We start from the raw sequence: 19,695 nt of genomic DNA on the forward strand, positions 1-19,695 counted from the left end.
TGGGGGGTCGGTGCAAATTCCATTTTAACCAGGGCCCATGTTGACAAGCAAAAGACCTTCACCACATGCCTGTCTTGGGCCTTTGGAGGGAAATGTATCTGAATCTGAAACCCCTTAATAAAAAAAAAAAAGAAGCCTAGACTTACCCTTTAGGAGTCCTTTAAGAGTGCCCTTCACTGGAACTAAGGGACCAAGCCCAACCCCTGAAAACAATCCCACACCATAACCCCCCCCACCAAATGATTTGGACCGGTGCACAAATCAAGGTCTATAAAGATGGATGAGCTAGTTTGGGGTAAAGGCCTGCAAAGAGTCCTGGCCTCAACCCGATAGAACACCATTGGGATGAATTAGAGGTCTGGGGTCTAAGTACTAACCAGTGTTCACCAGAACTTCTGTTGGTGGCAGATATAGCAGGTAGGGCTCAAGCAGAAGCATTGTCAGTAAACAAGCCAAAGGTCAGTAATAAGTGATTTCAGGTTGGGATCAAGCGAGGAACAAGCAAAAAAATGGTAACGAGTGGTAGCTAACATACGAATGGTCGCAGGAGTAACAAGAGAGTGATATTGGCTAGTAAGAGCACAATAATCTGACAAGCAGCAAGTGCAGAAACATGGCTTAAATCAGGAAGTTAATGGGAGGAGCAAAGAGTTCAAGGTTTATGGGAAGCAAGACATAAGGGAAAGTTGTCTAAGGCAGTGTTTCTCAACTCCAGTCCTCAGGGCACACTAACAGGCCAGATTTTAAGGATTAACTTGGGGAGATGCAGACTGGAATACTGCAATCACTGAGCAGCAAACTATATCACCTGTGATGTATTTCAGTTTTCTTGCAAACCTGGCCGTAGATGGCCTAAAATCACACTTCCTCAAAGAACTGAGCTCCATTATTTCTATGTAGTGATGGGAAAATCTGCCTGGGTTCTATTCGCAAGATGAATAACTTTTTTTTTGTTTGTTATTTTTTGCATGGGATATGCCCTTAAAATCTATACAAGAGGCAGAGGGTCTGAGATGGATTTTGGGGGGACCCCACGCTATTTTTTGCCTGGGGTCCACCCCCCTTAAAATCCATGGGTCTAGTATGGATCCCGTGGGAATCCCACAATGGGTTTTTTTGCACAGCATTATTGGTTTTTAAAGTGTACCATATTGACTAATCACTTGCTGCTGCTGACATCCTGGTATCTAATTACATTATTGGTTTGTAGGACGCAGGCAGCCGGCCGCATCCTTGGTTACCAGGTTACGATTTGCCAGCTTGCATTATGAATTTAAATTGGGAAAATCTACCATGAGCACAATTGTGTGGGACACCTGTATTGCCATCTGGGAGGTCCTAATGGGCCATACACACTATAAGATTTTCTGAAGACTTTTTCCTTTAGACTTACCAAAACCATATAATATGAGGTCAAAGCTAAACACTTTCAATTTGTATGCAATCTGGAAGGCTCTTGCACTACATAGAAAAGGTAAATCTGAAGGAAAAAGTCTTCAGAAAATCTTATAGTGTGTATGGCCCTTAAGAGATGTGGTCATGAGAAAACCAACAAAAGAGGAGTGGATCTCTATAGCTGAGCTGTTTTGGAAGCACTGCAAAATTCCTAACTGTGTCTGTGCCATAGACAGCAAGCACATCAGGATTGTGAGACCAATTGGTAGTAGGACCAAATATTTTAATTGTAAAAAATATTTTTCCTTCGTTTTTCTGGCAGTGACAGATGCAAATTACTCCTTCACCTGCATCAATATTGGTTCGTATTTGAGCAGTTCTGACTCCAGCATTTTTTCTCACTCCAGTTTTGGAAAAATGGTTCGTGAGAACAGCCTGGATTTCCCAAATGACCACTCCCTGGAACATCTCAACCCAGTTTCCCATTTATTTTTTGTTGGGAATGAGGTTTTTGCGCTTTCTGAACACCTGCTCCGCCCATATGCTCATCAGTCACTGTCTTTGGAAAAGCGAGTCTTTAATTACTGGCTCACAAGAGCGCAACGAGCTGTGGAGTGAAGTTTTGTAATCTTGCCAGATAAGTATTTATTTCTTCACACCCCAATTACTCTAACCATGGATAATGCCATCATTGCCGTCAAAGCTGCCTGTGCACTCCACAATTTTGTTTGGGCTAGAAATGGATACCTATTTGAGGACTCGTTAATCGATGATATTAAAAGGCGCAGAGTGGACCAACACCAGGGGCAACTACAGAGGGGCCAACATCCAGGAGGATTTTACAAACTTCCGTACTGACGGTCAGGTGTCATGGCAGCTTGATGCCATTCAATAAGCTGAAAGCCATATATTTTGCTGTCAATGCTGCATGGCCTATTATCTGTACTTTGTTTAAATAAATACATTATAGTTCTATTGTTCCACAAGTGTGTAATGTATTTTTTGTGCTTTTTGAAAACATCTGTGGTTACATACTGAGCATGCATTAACATTGGTAACATTACATTGCCCCTTACATTGGTGGTCAGAGGGAAGAATGGCCCTTATTGGTGGTCAGTGGGATGAATGTCCCTTACATAGTTGGTCAGAGGGAAGAATGCCCCTTACATTGGTGCTCAGTGGGATGAATTCCCCTTACAGTGTTGGTCAGTGGGATGAATGTCCCTTACAGTGGTGGTCAGTGGGATGAATGCCCCTTACAGTGGTGGTCAGTGGGATGAATGCCCCTTACAGTGGTGGTCAGTGGGATGCCAGGGGACGAGCAGGGGCGGGAGCAAGCCTCCGGCGGCTACATCACTTTGCCCAGGAGGGGCTGACCGCCACAGTAAATGTACTTGCGGTGGTTGGCAAGTGGTTAAAGCGGAGTTCCGGCCACATACACATTTTTGAGATTAAAATACCCCCCTAATCGTAAGACCAATTACACTAACACTAACCCCACATTACAGTACAGGACAGTGATTGAATTAAGATAAAAACTTACCTTTAAAATTGATTGCAGAGCGTGACCATCTCTGGTGTGGGTGTCTGAAGCCGATGTGTCCCCCGCTGTGACCTTCGTCCTGGTTTCTGGCTCCCAGAATGCCGATCCCAATCTCGCGCATGGGGGGAGGCTTATCGGAATCTGGAAGCCCCCTTTAACAAGGGGACCCCCAGATCCCGGCCCCACCCCCCTATGTGAATGGATATCGGATACATGGTACCCCTACCCATTCACCAAAAAAGTGTACAAAAAAAATAATGACAAAAGCCAGTTTTGGAAAAGTCAGAAGTCAGAGAGTCCATGATAATGCGGGAACTTGAAGTTCCCGCAAAGAAGCCCATTTGTTTGTCATTCAACGAACAAGTGAACAGCCAATGTTCGAGTCGAACTTACGTTCGACTCAAACTCGAAGCTCATCCCTACTGAATAGCAAAAAATGGCCTAGTCATGAAAGGGGTAAAACCTTACAGAGCTAAAGTGGTTAAATAGACTGTGTGCACCTCAAGACTACAACATAAGTGTTATATTTACTTAAAATATCGATCATCCACTTTAAATCAAAAACAAAACAGAATATATACAAATGTATCTTAACCCCATCAATAAATCTCCTACCGTGTGTGTGTGTGTGTGCGTATATATGTGTATATATATATATATATATATATATATATATATATATATATATATATATATATAAATGCAGTTTTGTGCTAATTATCCACCATATACATTAACCACTTAAGCCCCGGAGGATTTGGCTGCTCAAAGACCAGGGCCTATTTTGCGATTCAGCACTGCGTGACTTTAACGTACAATTGCGCGGTCGTGCGATGCTGTACCCAGATGAAATTGATGTCCTTTTTTCCCACAAACAGAGCTTTCTTTTGGTAGTATTTGATCACCTGTGCGATTTTTACTTTTTGCGCTATAAACAAAAAAAGAGCGACATTTAAAAAAAAAAAGAACAATATTTTTCACATTTTCTAATATGAAATTCTCCCAAAAAAATGTAAAAATCAAAATTTTTTAACATTTTAGGCCAATTTGTTTTCTGCTACATATTTTTGGTAAAAAAAAAAACGCAATAAGCGTATTTTGATTGTTTTGCGCAAAAGTTATTGCGTTTACTAACTATGGGAAAGAGTTTTATGTAATTTTTATTTTTATTTTTTTAACTAGTAATGGCGGCGATCTGCGATTTTTTTTTTTTTTTGCGTGACTGCGACATTGCGGCGGACAGATCGGACCCTTGACTGATATTTTTGACACTTTTGGGAGTACCAGTGACATTACTACAGTAATCAGTGCTATACATATGCACCGTTACTGTAAAAATGACACTGGCAGGGAAGGGGTTAACTTTATTAGTGATCAGTGGGTTAAATGTATCCCTAGGGGCGTGATTCTAACTGTGGGGGGCGTGGCTTGTGATGTAACCACAGACACATACGATCCTACATGGCAGGATCGTGTAGTCTCTGCAGTTAATTCAGGGAGAATGACAGGCGGCTCTGTTTACATTAGCCGCCTGCCTTTCTCCCTCTTCAGCGGGAGATCGTGAGTGACCGGCGGACATCAGAGCCACCGGTCAATCGCGCAGGGATGTCAGGGAACAAGCGGGGGGGGTGCCTCCGGCGGTGCGCTCTCACCCCCTAGAGGCTCCTGGGCGAGCAACGTAGCCCTACGTCGGTTTGCCCAGGAGAGCCAGACTGCCGCAGTAAATAGTCGTGCGGCGGTCGGCAAGTGCTTACTCTACTAGAAGTCCAAGTGATCAAAAATAGTCCAGTGTTCACTTTTAAAACATATGTAACTCTTCCAGGATAACATATAGATATGCAATTGTGCTCCAGTGCCACCACTACAAAAGATCTCTGTTCTAATCCACCACTGGGTGAAGTGGTTTCTTACCTTGATATCGTACCTATAGCTAAGTAGGTCATAAGAGCTAAGGCATATAATCCATGCTGATCCACCTTCTGGCTATTCGTATACATTCCAAGTGTGTAGTCCCTTTAAGGGATATTCACTGGTTGCCTCCAATTGCAAGAATGTGCAGGGTTCAGCCTGGATCTTGATCTCCCATCTATAACCATCATCTGCTCTCTGATTACCTCTATTGACACACACAAGGGACCTCGCCACTAGATTTGATTGACAGCAGCAGCCAATGTCTCCCCTTGCTCTCACTAAATCCAGTGAGGAGGGAGAGGGAGAGCAGCACTGCTACTCTTGGGCACAGTGCTGGATCCAGAGTGGGCTCAGGTAAGTATTTAGGAGGGCCGGGGGGTGAGCTGCACATGTTTTTTTTTTACCTTAATGCAAAGAATGCATAAAGTAAAAAAACCTGTAGTTTTTACAACTGCTTTAAATAGGCTAAATCACCTACTATTCTCTTTACTCAGAAGATCCTGTAAAGATAACTTTTTACTTGAGCGTTTGGCTCTTTACTTCCCGCTATATATTCTACTCCCCCGAGAGAAAATGTAATGAGAGCCATATTCTTTGTGCTAAATAAAATAAATAATTATTGTAAGAAAGTGAGTGACATTTCCTCATGATCATTGGTGGACTGGACGAGGAAGCAAAGGGGGATATTTTCTCCTCAGTCTAGTACACATAATGTACATTTGGCTGATACTACCCTAATCAGCCATTGACTAGTGGGGCACAAAGGAATTAAAGGTTGGAAGAATGTAAAACATTAATATATTGGTCATTTGCCAAAAGGTAAAGATTCCTTGTTATGATGGCACAAAATTATATTTAACATATAATTTGGGGGAGTCCATATATTCACAGAGTATAATTTTGTTTAGCACCTCCTTTACAATGTATTCCTTATGGCTAGTACACACTATAAGAAAATCAGGTGAGAATTTTTGTCCAAAGAACTTTCATACGGTTTTCTTATAGTGTTTACACAACTTTCTACAGCCGATTCCGACCTTCTGAATGAAAATTTCTGATAAGCTCCAATTTTTTTCTCGTACGGGAGCAGAGCAAACAATTTTCGCCTAATATGTACCGTTCTACTACGATTTTTGTACGAGAAAAATCAGAAATGAAAGACTGCACGTGCTCAGAAACAATAAACAGCAAAAAAAGCCTTTGTCGTACGATAATTTTTGTACAAATTTTCTTTCATCAGTTCCAATTTGCTGTAAAACAACGAGGAAAATCGGACGGTCATTCGCCAGATTTTCTTATAGTGTGTACCCCACTTTAGATTTCCCCTTTTTAGCAAATATATGTAAAAAGATGTTCTATAATCAACCATGTTTTGTAAGACACTCACCTTTAACCATTTTTTTCCAGCACTTATCCCACAGAAAACCATCCCAACCATTTAAAGGCCATCTGCATCGACCATTATGATTAGGGAAGGTAGGTGTATCTTGGAATCCTCCTGTAGATTTTCCACCAGATGCTCTGAGACAATACCATAAGCTGCTGGGTTACTAATGATGCAGATGTAGCACCCTCCCAGGTAGGTGCTAGGTAAACTATAAAGGGGGTCTGCTTATCAGATGGGCCTTGATTGTTCAGCTAGGCTGTCATGTGTTCCCAGGTGTGCCTGTTGAGCTTGGGGAGTCTCCCCACTGTGTCCAATGGGGGCTGTCTTTGGACAGTGGAGGAAACCTGGCCAATAGCACACCAGGGCTTGTATCTATCCCAGAGGGAAGAATATGCCACAATACATCCTGGGATGGGGTATAAGTCTTAGGGGAGCACATGACAGAGCGTCTTTGAGGGGAAGCAGAGTCCCAGGAGGGAGGTGATGGCTGTCTCTCCTCCTGTCAGCGTGGAACGGGTGTCCTAGGTGGCTGGCCTAAGAGGACAGAGGGTTGAGCTAAGCTGCAGAGAGGGATCCAGTGTGCTGGGGACCAAGCAGAGCTATGGGGGCCAGAGTTTCCAAAAAAGCAGTGTCATGAGTACTGTAAACTGCCCCAGAGTCTGCCTAGAATAGGGGACCACTCCGGAAGGTCAGAGGGATCCAGGAGCCAGCTAGCCTGTGTAGAAGATTAGAAAGGGGGTGCCAGAATGTAAGCCCTGAAGAGCAAAGGGGGTGCCAGAGTGGGCCCCAAAGAGTTAAGAGTTGCAGCAGTATTTACAGTTAAGCTACCTCAACCGGAAAGGCTAAAGGGAGCAGTGCAAAGGATTTTTGTATCACTGGAGAGTGTCAGAAGTCAGTTCAAGTTCACAGACAGCAAGTCAGAGCTAAGTAGCGACAACGGGCGTTGACCGACATTCAGCCAGTGTCAAGTCAGCGTCAAGAGGCATTTTTCTCAGTGTCCCATTCTATTGTGTATAGTTGAGCCAGAGGATTATCCCACTCATTTCCTTCTCCCATCCAAGTTCCTTAATAAATACAAAACCAAAGATGCCGGATTGTTTCTTGTCTCAGTGCTCACACTTGGAGAACATGCTTAAATGTGCTGTTGTTGCAAGCGCTAACCCTGGCAGACCCACAGCCAGCAAAATGGCTAGGAATCCTGCTACACAGGCATCTACCAAAACCTGGCATGTGAGTTTTAAATGCCCACACCATGAAGGTACATCATTTCAATGTGGCACATTTTGTTAGAGTTTACATGACATCACTGCCAAATCTTTTAGCTCTGGGCACAAAATCTTTCATTTAAATCTATTCCTCAGTAGCTGCAAAGGATATAAATCCACTTTGTGTGCATCAAATGCCTTGGGAAACCCAGTTATAATAATGCTAAATTAGTGATGACATCAGCACCGTGCTTTACATCATCTGTGCAGAGAGCAGAGCTATAGGAGGGACCTTGCAGGCTCTACTCATTACAGGTTGCTGGTAAAAAATAGAAAAAAAAACTACAGACTGGGCAGATACAAGATCAGGCACATGAAGAGAGAGCAGCAACAACTGGTCTTTATAACAGGAAGCTCCTGTACAGAGGTAACACTGGATCTGGAGAATCTGGAGCAAATACACAAAGCACACCAAGATTCAAGGAAGAATACAAATTCCTCTTGTATTTAGACAATATTTGCTTTTCCTGTTCAGCTTTAATTTTTTTGCTGGTGGGCTTTAGTTGCAATACTTGAATTTTTAATATGTAGCAATGCATCCTTTTTATAGGGTTATGAAAGGAGCCTGGGAGGAAGAATAATGGTTTATCTAATTACATGGTCGGGTACTAAGTCTCTCCAATGACAGGATAAAGTGCTCTTGTTTCTCCTCCTGCTCCTTTTTCGCACATTTGCAAAGGTATTTATAACTCATTAAAACAAAAGTCATTACAAAGTGCTTCAAGTGTCTAACGCTGTCGTATAACACAGTGGAGTATTTGTTGGAGTGTGTAATTGAAATGTTTCCACCAGCTCTGATATAACACCTAAGAGTCAAAGCTTTATTAGAAGAGGTTCAGGCCTCTTCTTCCCAAACTGGGTGTAATGATGAACTTTGAAGATCACCAACTTAAAATGCTACGGCTAATCAACATAATTGAGCTGAGTATCAGAGAAAAGTATTCACTTCTTAAGCACAATTATACATGCTTAGAATTTCAAGCTAGTTGAAAAAAATGTCAAAGAACAGAATATCTATACTGAACATTAGAGCTGAGTTGTTTGGGCAAAATGTGTGAAAAAAGCCTGGTCAAGGCCAAATTTACCACTAAAGTATATCTAAAGCTATTGTTTTCTTAACGTGGGATAGAATAGGGAATGGTTAAAAGCCATATCAAGTAAGTGAAATCTTCTCTTAGACAATTGTCACCATAACAGGTAGCCCAATTTTAAGATTTCCCCTTTATTCATGTGGCAGTGATAACTCAAAAGTTATGATTTTTTTTTTACTTTCTCTCCACTCTTTTAATCTTCTAATATAGAAACAGACAGTAATTATAGCCTTATATAAACATATAAACCTTAATTAAAATAGCCAACATGTTTCTGAGGCAACACCATTGCTGCATCATGGCTCCACACAGGATAAAGCTTGAATGGACCTCCGTTTTTATTTTAGAACCAGCATTAACCACTTGCCAATTAGCCGCCAGGTCGGCAGGTACATGTACGGCAATTTGTGGGAGCGATCCAGTGGGTGCGTCACAGGAGGCATGCACAAACGCCCACTTGCCAGCTGGGAAGCTGAGGCGCGGGGTCGGTGGCTGCAATTGCTACCAAGCACCCAAGAACGCTCCCCGTGAAGAGAGAACAGTGGTCTGCTGTTGTAAACTCTTTGTTATCAATACAGAGCCCCTGTATTCCTGCTATTTAGGAACACAGGTCTCTGTGTTGATAATACAAGCCCATCCCCCCCCAGTTAGAAAACACCCCTTAGGCTCACACGTAACCCTTTGATTGCCCCTGGGTTAACCCCTTCCCTGCCAGTGTCATTATTACAGTGACAGCGCATATTTTTAGCACTGATTATTGTAGTAATGTCACTGGTCCCCCCAAAAGTGTCAAAAATGTCAGTTTGGGGTCCGATCTGTCTGCTGCAATGTCACAGTCTTTCCCCTAGTTTGTAGACACAGTAACTTTTGCGCAAACCAATCAAAATATGCTTATTGGGTTTATTTTTTTTTTACCAAAAATATGTAGTAAGAGTACAAATTGGCCTAAAATGATGAAAAAATTAGATTTTTTACATTTTTTTTGGGGGGGGGGGAATATTTTATAGCAGAAAGTAAGAAATATTGTTTATTTTATTTTTTTCAAAATTGTCGCTCTTTTTATGTTCATAGCGCAAAAAATAAAAATTGCACAAGTGATCAAACACCATCAAAATAAAGCTCTATTTGTGGGAAAAAAAGAACATCAATTTAATTTTGAACTGCGTCGCACGCGCAATTGTCAGTTAAAGTAACAGTGCCGAATCGCAAAAAAAGTGCCTGGTCATTAAGGGGGAAAATCTTCTGGTCCAGAAGTGGTTAAACTCTCCACATTAAGTAACAACTGTCCAGCAGTTGATTTCTAGTTGTTGCTCCATGTGGAGGGTTTTATACTGGCTCTAATACAGATCTATGAAGTCTAAGTCTAAGTTATTTTCATGTGCTGAACCCTGATGAAAGGGGGAGTGGTGTTGCCCCTGAAACTCATTGGTTGTTTTTATTTTACTTTTATAAGACAATGAAATTATCTTATATGGTTTTGATCTGGCACTCCTTTCTGTATTTCTATGGTTTGAGTTGATGTTGAATGAAAATTAAGGTAAGCCTTGCTGTGTGGGAACTGCTTCATAGGAGCTTGTATGGAGGGTTAAAGTTGTTGTAAACCCTTGCATATACCCAGTGCAGTGACACATATACCCAGTGCAGTGACACACATCAAGTGATACACAGAGGTGAAAAAAATCATCCTACATGTATTTATTTGATTTATTTATTACAGGTACTTATATAGTGCCATGAATTTATGCAGCGCTTCACATATTCATTGTACATTTACATCAGTACCTACCCTCAAAGAGCTTACAATCTAAGGTCCCTAACTCACATTCATACATAGATATACTAGGGACAATTTTGACAGGATCCAATTAACCTATCAGCATGTCTTTGGAGTGTGGGAGGAAAACGGACTGCCTGGATAAAATCACAGGCACATTTGGAACATGCAAACTCCAGGCAGGTAGTGTTCATACGTTGTACATGTTTATCTGAAGTCTTCTCTTCTCTACATCCAGTCACAGTCTGGAGTTTATAAAGCTTGTCTGAAGCCCCGTACACACGAGTCGAAATTTGGCCGGGAATTTTCGTCCGACGACCGATCTGCCGATTTTCGGCTTGTTGGTGTGATGCTTCCGACAATCATTTTTACAGGAGCAGTGATTTTAATAATGCTTAAGTGAAACAATAAAAATTAAAAATTCCTTTAAATATCGTGCCTGAGGAGCCCCCTTAATGTGCCTGTAAAGTGGCGCATTTGTGCGATGTTTCTAGCCTGCTGCAGCAATATTGACATTTTTAAAATAAAAAATGTAATTTAAGCTTGCTCGGGGCTGTAATGTATTGATGGCTCCCGGCAACACAGATACATTTTTTTTTTAAAAACGCACCAAAATTAAAAAAAAAGGGCGTGGGGTTCCCCCTAAAATCCATACCAGACCCTTATCGGAGCACACAGCCTGGCTGGCCAGGATGGGGGTGGGGTGAGTGAGCGCCCCCCCTCCTGAACCATACCAGGCCAATTGCTTTGGGGCAGGCTTCGCCCCCCCCACCCCAAAGCACATTGCCCCCATGTTGATGGGGACAGGGGTCTCTTCCCCACATCCCTGGGCTGTGGTTGTGGGGGTCTGCAGAAGGGAGTCTTATCGGAATCTGGAAGCCCCCTTTAACAAGGGGACCCCCAGATCCCCCCCTATGTGAATGGATATTGGGCACATCGTACCCCTACCCATTCATCAAAAAAGTGTACAAAGAAAATAATGACAAAAGCCAGTTTTTTATTAAAAAATAAAAAAAATACTGTCCTCCGATGATCAGTTGCCCGCCTGAAAATAGAAAAATAATTAAAAAAGAAGATCCTGCTTCTACCGACAATTCGCGCCGAATGAGCTGTTATGATTTTGACAGCTCTTTTATAGTGACCTGACGTCACAAGCTGCCCCACAATGCACTGCTCAGGTGCATGTATTCACCGGGACTATATACAGCTTCATCACTTTATTAACAACACTCTTCGAAACCATAACAAACCACTTTCATTAACACCTTTTGAAAAACTTTGCCTTGACCCCGTCCCACAGACCCATTTAATCTCGAAATGATATTCCCTTCTATGGGACAGCTCGAAAGCGGGAGAGAGGCATTTTTGCAAATCCTGGGCAAAGGACCTGAATCTAGCCTTAATAGAAGATCAATGGACATTAATCTTTCACATGGCTCACAAGGGTTCCATCAATGTCTCCACTCAAGAGAATAATTATAAACTTCTCTCCATTGGTACCGAACACCTTCCCTACTACATAAAGCGAACAACTCCATAAATATACGCTGCTGGAGATGTCAAAAACATGAAGGCGATCTTCATATCTGGTAGATCTGTTATTTCTTTTATTCTATTTTTTTGGTTCTTTACACATGCGGTTCCCCTTTCAGGGTGTTACAATTAAATTTAAGTGGGTATGTGACATACTGTACCCAAAAAAGTGTATTTTCTTGTTTTTTTCTCTTTTTTATCAACCATTTTTTATTTATTTTTTATTTCTCACCCTCTTCACTTTCTATCAATTTCCTCTTTTCCTTGTTTCCTCTTTCCCCCTCCTCTTCCCCTTGTGTCTCCACCATGTTTGCTCTTTGCCCACTGCTAACCCTGCCCTTTGTGGCCTCTGGGTCAGGGTTTGCTGTCCAAAGTGCTGTCTTGGAACAGTTGGGCCCATACCATCTAGACAACAAAATTCTGGATAAAAATGTGGGTTATAAATGTAAGTGTATGATATAAACCATATTGTCTTCTTGAGTACCATATATATTTTTCACATATTGAACATGTTGAATATAAACAATTTTTGTGTTTCCTGTATTGTGTATACAGATATATGCTAGAGGAGCTGTGGACCAATATTCCCCTTGAGGAAGACTATTTCAAGTTGAAACGCGTAGGGGTTTGGGGTCTCACATTTAGTTCCTCCTATGTATATGCATGTATGTAATTTCTTGAACCGTGCTTGCCTTTGGTTCTCTACCAAGCATATTGAGGATTATTACCAATACCTGTTGCTGCTTTTATACTTGATCATGTCTATATGTTTTCAATTTTTGTTCTTTTTTGTGTGAATTTATGTAATAAAGGAATTTTATCTATACATCCTTTGCTTCTCTGCTATTGTACTCTATATTAAATATATGATTTATATCTAAGGTTTCTCAAACATCCCATTCACCTGTTTCTTCTTGAAAGCAGCCCTTAGCTGGGTTCAGGCTTCCATGTGTTGTTGCAACAATTTAGGGATGGATGCCATTCAATACATGTTATAAAAGAAGTGTGAAGATTGGTGGTGGCGCTACCTCTGAAATAAAAATAAATATAAAGAATGCCCCTTGTGAAGTGTAAGGGGAAGTGTACTGGTAGACAATAACCCACAAATGGTGCAATATCTAAAAATAATAATAAATGGATAACGAAGATATATTCAAATCAAATAATACATGCGAAGAAATTGTATATATATATATATAAACCGATGTTGTGACAAAAGAACCCACAACCGAAGATATGTGAGTGATTTCCAAATGAATGTGCCACTTGATCTGTAACAACGTGAGTGAAAACATATAAATAAAAATAAAAAAGTGGATAAGTGAAATTCCACGAGTGGCCACTAGGTGGCGCAAATAGCTTGGTACAACCTGTATGTTGATGTATGGAGATGTTCCTTTTCGAGATGAACGAGCAGTCAGAGTAGTCAGCGGCGGGTGCCCTGAGTGCTCACATGAAAGGAAAAATACCCCATGGTGAATAAAAGTAACATACAGTTGTAAATAAGCGGCGTAGTAGACTCACTCGTACAGTAGATCAGGGTCAGAATAGTCGTGTTCGCCGGGAGGCTTCCGCGTTCCACGGCCGACAACCGGAAGTGACGTTTGACGTCGGAGACTCCGCCCTACGCGTTTCGTCACAATGACGTCAACTGGAGCGGCGTCAACATAGCGTACTCCCGGAATATTTATAGCCGCCCGTATCCAGGTAACGGAGGGGACGGAACAAACACCGCCATATTGCTACTCCCTCTCCGGAAGCCATATTACTCAGCCACTAGCTTCATTATGGATGTGCAGGGGAACGGCCATACTTCATCATATCTGATCTCATTAATTTGTCCGAGTGTGCTACGAGCCTTTAGCTTACTAAAAACATAACTTTATTGTGATCATATAAAACATGCTAAAAAAGCCCGGATTATAAAAAGTGAAGAATAGATAAAAGAATATACATAAAAAAGAGGGCCATATCTACGTATATATCATACAAAGATAAAAAAATATATATAAGTGTGAAGAAAAAATGTGAGATATATATACATAAATATATATAAAAACTAAAAAATACAAAATATAAAATATAAAATATAAGAGAGTGTGAATGCAAAAATCCTCGAACTATACAGGACAGGTCTTATGCAGTCTATGTAAACACGCAAGGGGCATCAAAAGTGGGGATGGTTCAGTGCGGATAAAAACTATATATTTGTGTAATACCTGTGCATAGGATTCAGGACATGGAACAATGTGCATATATATGTGTCAATATTACTAGGTGAAGAGGAGAAACAAAAGAGGGTGGTACACACCAATGTGTCAGCGATCAATGATGCTGGATGAGAAGGTCAGGTGCCATGAAAAAAAGGAAACAAAAAAAGGAAACAAATAAAGGACGGAAAGTCCACATGTATATCCAAAGGTGGATACTGATGTGAAAGAAAATTGTAATAGATACATGAAAAAGAATACGTACAGTGCGGAGCAAGAAAAAAATTTTTTAAAAATTTTTTAAAATTTATAAACTTATTTTGATGAGACTGATAAGCTAAAAGAAGTAAAAAAATATATATAGTATAAAATAAATATAAAAAGGTAATTCATATAACTGTATCAAGGAGGGCATGGGAGGAAAAACAGAAATGTATTTGAAAGAAATCAAATATATATTCAAAAAAATTCAAAAATGCTATATTCAAAAGAATATGAGGATGGAGCACTAAATTGTGTACAATTTAGTGCTCCATCCTCATATTCTTTTGAATATAGCATTTTTGAATTTTTTTGAATATATATTTGATTTCTTTCAAATACATTTCTGTTTTTCCTCCCATGCCCTCCTTGATACAGTTATATGAATTACCTTTTTATATTTATTTTATACTATATATATTTTTTTACTTCTTTTAGCTTATCAGTCTCATCAAAATAAGTTTATAAATTTTAAAAAATTTTTAAAAAAATTTTTTCTTGCTCCGCACTGTACGTATTCTTTTTCATGTATCTATTACAATTTTCTTTCACATCAGTATCCACCTTTGGATATACATGTGGACTTTCCGTCCTTTATTTGTTTCCTTTTTTTGTTTCCTTTTTTTCATGGCACCTGACCTTCTCATCCAGCATCATTGATCGCTGACACATTGGTGTGTACCACCCTCTTTTGTTTCTCCTCTTCACCTAGTAATATTGACACATATATATGCACATTGTTCCATGTCCTGAATCCTATGCACAGGTATTACACAAATATATAGTTTTTATCCGCACTGAACCATCCCCACTTTTGATGCCCCTTGCGTGTTTACATAGACTGCATAAGACCTGTCCTGTATAGTTCGAGGATTTTTGCATTCACACTCTCTTATATTTTATATTTTATATTTTGTATTTTTTAGTTTTTATATATATTTATGTATATATATCTCACATTTTTTCTTCACACTTATATATATTTTTTTATCTTTGTATGATATATACGTAGATATGGCCCTCTTTTTTATGTATATTCTTTTATCTATTCTTCACTTTTTATAATCCGGGCTTTTTTAGCATGTTTTATATGATCACAATAAAGTTATGTTTTTAGTAAGCTAAAGGCTCGTAGCACACTCGGACAAATTAATGAGATCAGATATGATGAAGTATGGCCGTTCCCCTGCACATCCATAATGAAGCTAGTGGCTGAGTAATATGGCTTCCGGAGAGGGAGTAGCAATATGGCGGTGTTTGTTCCGTCCCCTCCGTTACCTGGATACGGGCGGCTATAAATATTCCGGGAGTACGCTATGTTGACGCCGCTCCAGTTGACGTCATTGTGACGAAACGCGTAGGGCGGAGTCTCCGACGTCAAACGTCACTTCCGGTTGTCGGCCGTGGAACGCGGAAGCCTCCCGGCGAACACGACTATTCTGACCCTGATCTACTGTACGAGTGAGTCTACTACGCCGCTTATTTACAACTGTATGTTACTTTTATTCACCATGGGGTATTTTTCCTTTCATGTGAGCACTCAGGGCACCCGCCGCTGACTACTCTGACTGCTCGTTCATCTCGAAAAGGAACATCTCCATACATCAACATACAGGTTGTACCAAGCTATTTGCGCCACCTAGTGGCCACTCGTGGAATTTCACTTATCCACTTTTTTATTTTTATTTATATGTTTTCACTCACGTTGTTACAGATCAAGTGGCACATTCATTTGGAAATCACTCACATATCTTCGGTTGTGGGTTCTTTTGTCACAACATCGGTTTATATATATATATATACAATTTCTTCGCATGTATTATTTGATTTGAATATATCTTCGTTATCCATTTATTATTATTTTTAGATATTGCACCATTTGTGGGTTATTGTCTACCAGTACACTTCCCCTTACACTTCACAAGGGGCATTCTTTATATTTATTTTTATTTCAGAGGTAGCGCCACCACCAATCTTCACACTTCTTTTATAACACTTGCACCTTAACCCCAAGGTCTGATTGGGGCAGCTTACACCTCTATCTAATATATTTCTCTCCCAAATACCTAGTCCGTAGCGCTGGTCATATTTCTTTATTGCCATTCAATACATATTTACAAATTATTGTGAATTTAACTGAGCCTCTGGTTACCTGTCTAATCATAAAAACTTTCTGGAAACAAGTACATTCCATGATACTCACCATAGTCACCAAACCCATTAAATTCTCCCCCACTATGTTCCTTCTTCATTTACATCCTAATGCTAACAAAACACACTGCAAATCTTTAACCATATTTCTAATCAATGGAGCCAGATCCACCATAGTCCCAACCATAATGGAATGGTTTAAGCAATTTGATAAATTATATGAGATGGAAGAACTCATTCCTATCTCCCACGACACCCCAACCAAATATGCTGAAAGATGGAATGCCTGGTTCGCCTTCAAAAACACTGCTACATATTCCCAAATAACTAACCCCAAGAAATAAAGTAAAACTACACATACTAACTTGAGATTACTTCTTAATACATATTACCTATACCCACTTTACAGAAAGCTCAACCTTTCATATGCTATACCTTCTTCCTACACAACCCCTTTTCTCCCTAACCTCTTTTCAGGAGTGTATGCTGGACATCCTTTCCCCTATTTTTCCCTTATACATTATGGTACCCTAAAAGAAAACCCACCCTGACTCACGAACATTCTTACAGCATAATGGGGTCTATGATGTGAATCTCTCCACCTCATAAATTGAGATCATATAACTGTGTTTCCTTTCCTTTACCACCAGCTTTGTTGAAACCAATAATACCCTAATATGTTATGTTGATATGTTGATATGTTATGTACAGACATATGTTCTATCCTATATACAAAACCTAAGAGAATCAGACATGGGAGTAAGGCGCACATGTGCAAGTCACAAGCAAGTCTCAAGTCTTAACCTTCAAGTCTCAAGCAAGTCCCAAGTTACTGTGGCGAAAAGCAAGCAAGTCAAGTTGAGTCCCTGCTAGAAGTCAAGCAAGTCAAGTCATTTATTTTGGTCAAGTCGTAAATCAAGTCAAAATACTGATCTACCCCAATTTTCACCTTTAAATCAGTTAAAAGTCAGTGGTCAGGAAAGATTTGGTTTAATTTCAACATTAACAAAACTGCTTAGTGCTTTTTTCTTGCCATATTAAAGAAACACTTTGAATGCCCAAACAGCTCAAAATCCTTTGTCCGGTCTTGTTTCAACACCACTGTCACTAAAAACATGTTAAGTATTTCCATTGTTAAACAGCCAGTGTCCTAAAAATCAGAACAAACTGAGGTGTTTTAAGTGACTGTGGTGTCAGAAACATAACAGGCACATTCATTTTGCTTTAACACATCTTGAGAAAATGCAAATATTTAATAACTTAAAAAAGTAAAGTCATTTCGAGTCATATGTCTCAAGTCAAAGTCAAGTCTCAAGTCATGAATACCAAGTCAAAGTCAAGTTGAGTCTTTTATTAATTTTAGTCAAGCAAGTCTCAAGTCCTCAAACTGGTGACTTAAGTCAAGTCATGTGACTCAAGTCCCCCACCTCTGCCGAGAATGTTGATCGGATCGGTTTCACTGTTGTAAACATACACTTGTTTTTGAATGTTTCTAAATAAAGCTTTCCCCATCTTTTGGGGGAAAAAAAAGTAGTTACGCATAAATATTATTGCTGTCTTTGCCCTTGTTGCTGTCTGGGTGAAACCTCTCTAACAATGCCCAGGATAGCAGTGTGTTCTAAACAATTGCATTTTTTCTAAATAAAATACTTTCATTTCAGTGCTATTGATTTCCTCCAGAAACTTTCTGTGTACAGAACATGGATGTATACACTCCAGCAATGGCTTCTAGCATTTTTCAGGGTGGGTTTCCTGATGGTAACAGTAAACCACATCTGCATAATGCATGTTAAAGTGGCCATATATTCTGCATTGGAAGCCTGTGTGACAGGGTGACAAAGAAGGTGGACAATTTGTTTTTTCCCTTATACCAGTGCCTGAACAAGGACGTTTATAGCAGGATTATCAGGTAATATTTTAATAAAAGCTTAAGATTTAAAAATATTGAGAATTACTTTGATGTGTATAGATACATTACTTTTTCATTTTTTATTTCCTTATTTACCTTTGTTTTGGAAATAGTAGGAATAAGCTAGAACCTCTATAAAGGTTTAATTGCTGTCCCCTAATGAGTAAATTCCTAATCTTTATTTGATCCAATAACTATTGTCAGCGAAAAAGACAATAGGGGAAATACAAGATTTTAGAGTTGACACCAGAACAAGAGATGAGCTAAACCTTTAAATGAGGACATGTGTATGGATGGCAACTGTTTAAGGGGTGAATTAACAGGAAAGGCTACACAAGACTGGAGCACAGAGGCAATACAAAAACGCACAGGGGAAATGCTGAAAGACTCAAGAAGGAACACATGGGGTCCGGCTGTGGATGGGTTGCTTGAACACTGAGCAATCCACATGCCAACCTTTTAAAAGAGTGCCCCCTTTGGGTATGACAGGAAGCTGGCAGCTTCACCCGCAAGGAAAGATTCGGTACTGGAGCTGGAAACAGGCAAGCGTGACACTCAACAGTAACAGACAGAAACAACAAATGAAAAAAAAAACAGTGCTGCGCCAAAATATAATAAGCAATGAATTCATATAAATGCTGATGGTGAATGAATAAAGAATGAAGTAATATAAAAAATCAGATGATGATTAAATGTGCATAATCAAAACATTCAATAAAGTGCAAGGTGTTTTGAATATTTATATTTATATTTATATTAGTTCATTCTTTATTCATTCCCCATCAGCATTTATAATGATTCACTCCAGAAAAAAAGAGATTATTCTCCCACTCTACAAGACTCTGGTCCGGCCACATCTGGAGTATGCTGTCCAGTTCTGGGCACCGGCCCTCAGGAAGGATGTGCTGGAACTGGAGAAAGTCCAGAGAAGGGCAACAAAAATAATTAGGGGAATGGAGGACATCAGCTATGAGGAAAGACTACAAGCACTGAACTTATTCTCTCTGGAGAAGAGACAATTGAGGGGGGATATGATATCAATGTACAAATACTGTACTGGCGACCCTAGCATAAGGAACAAACTATTCAGAGAAAGGAGATACAATAAGACACGTGGCCACTCACTAAAACTAGAGGAAAGGCGGTTTAACCTTAAAGTGCATAAGGGGTTCTTCACTATAAGAGCGGTAAGGATGTGGAATTCTCTTCCACAAGCAGTCGTATCAGCAGGGAGCATTGATAGTTTCAAAAAACTATTAGATGGA

The sequence above is a fragment of the Pelophylax lessonae genome (assembly GCF_965119305.1).
Source record: "Pelophylax lessonae genome assembly, chromosome: 4".
In the NCBI taxonomy this organism is placed as follows: domain Eukaryota; kingdom Metazoa; phylum Chordata; class Amphibia; order Anura; family Ranidae; genus Pelophylax; species Pelophylax lessonae.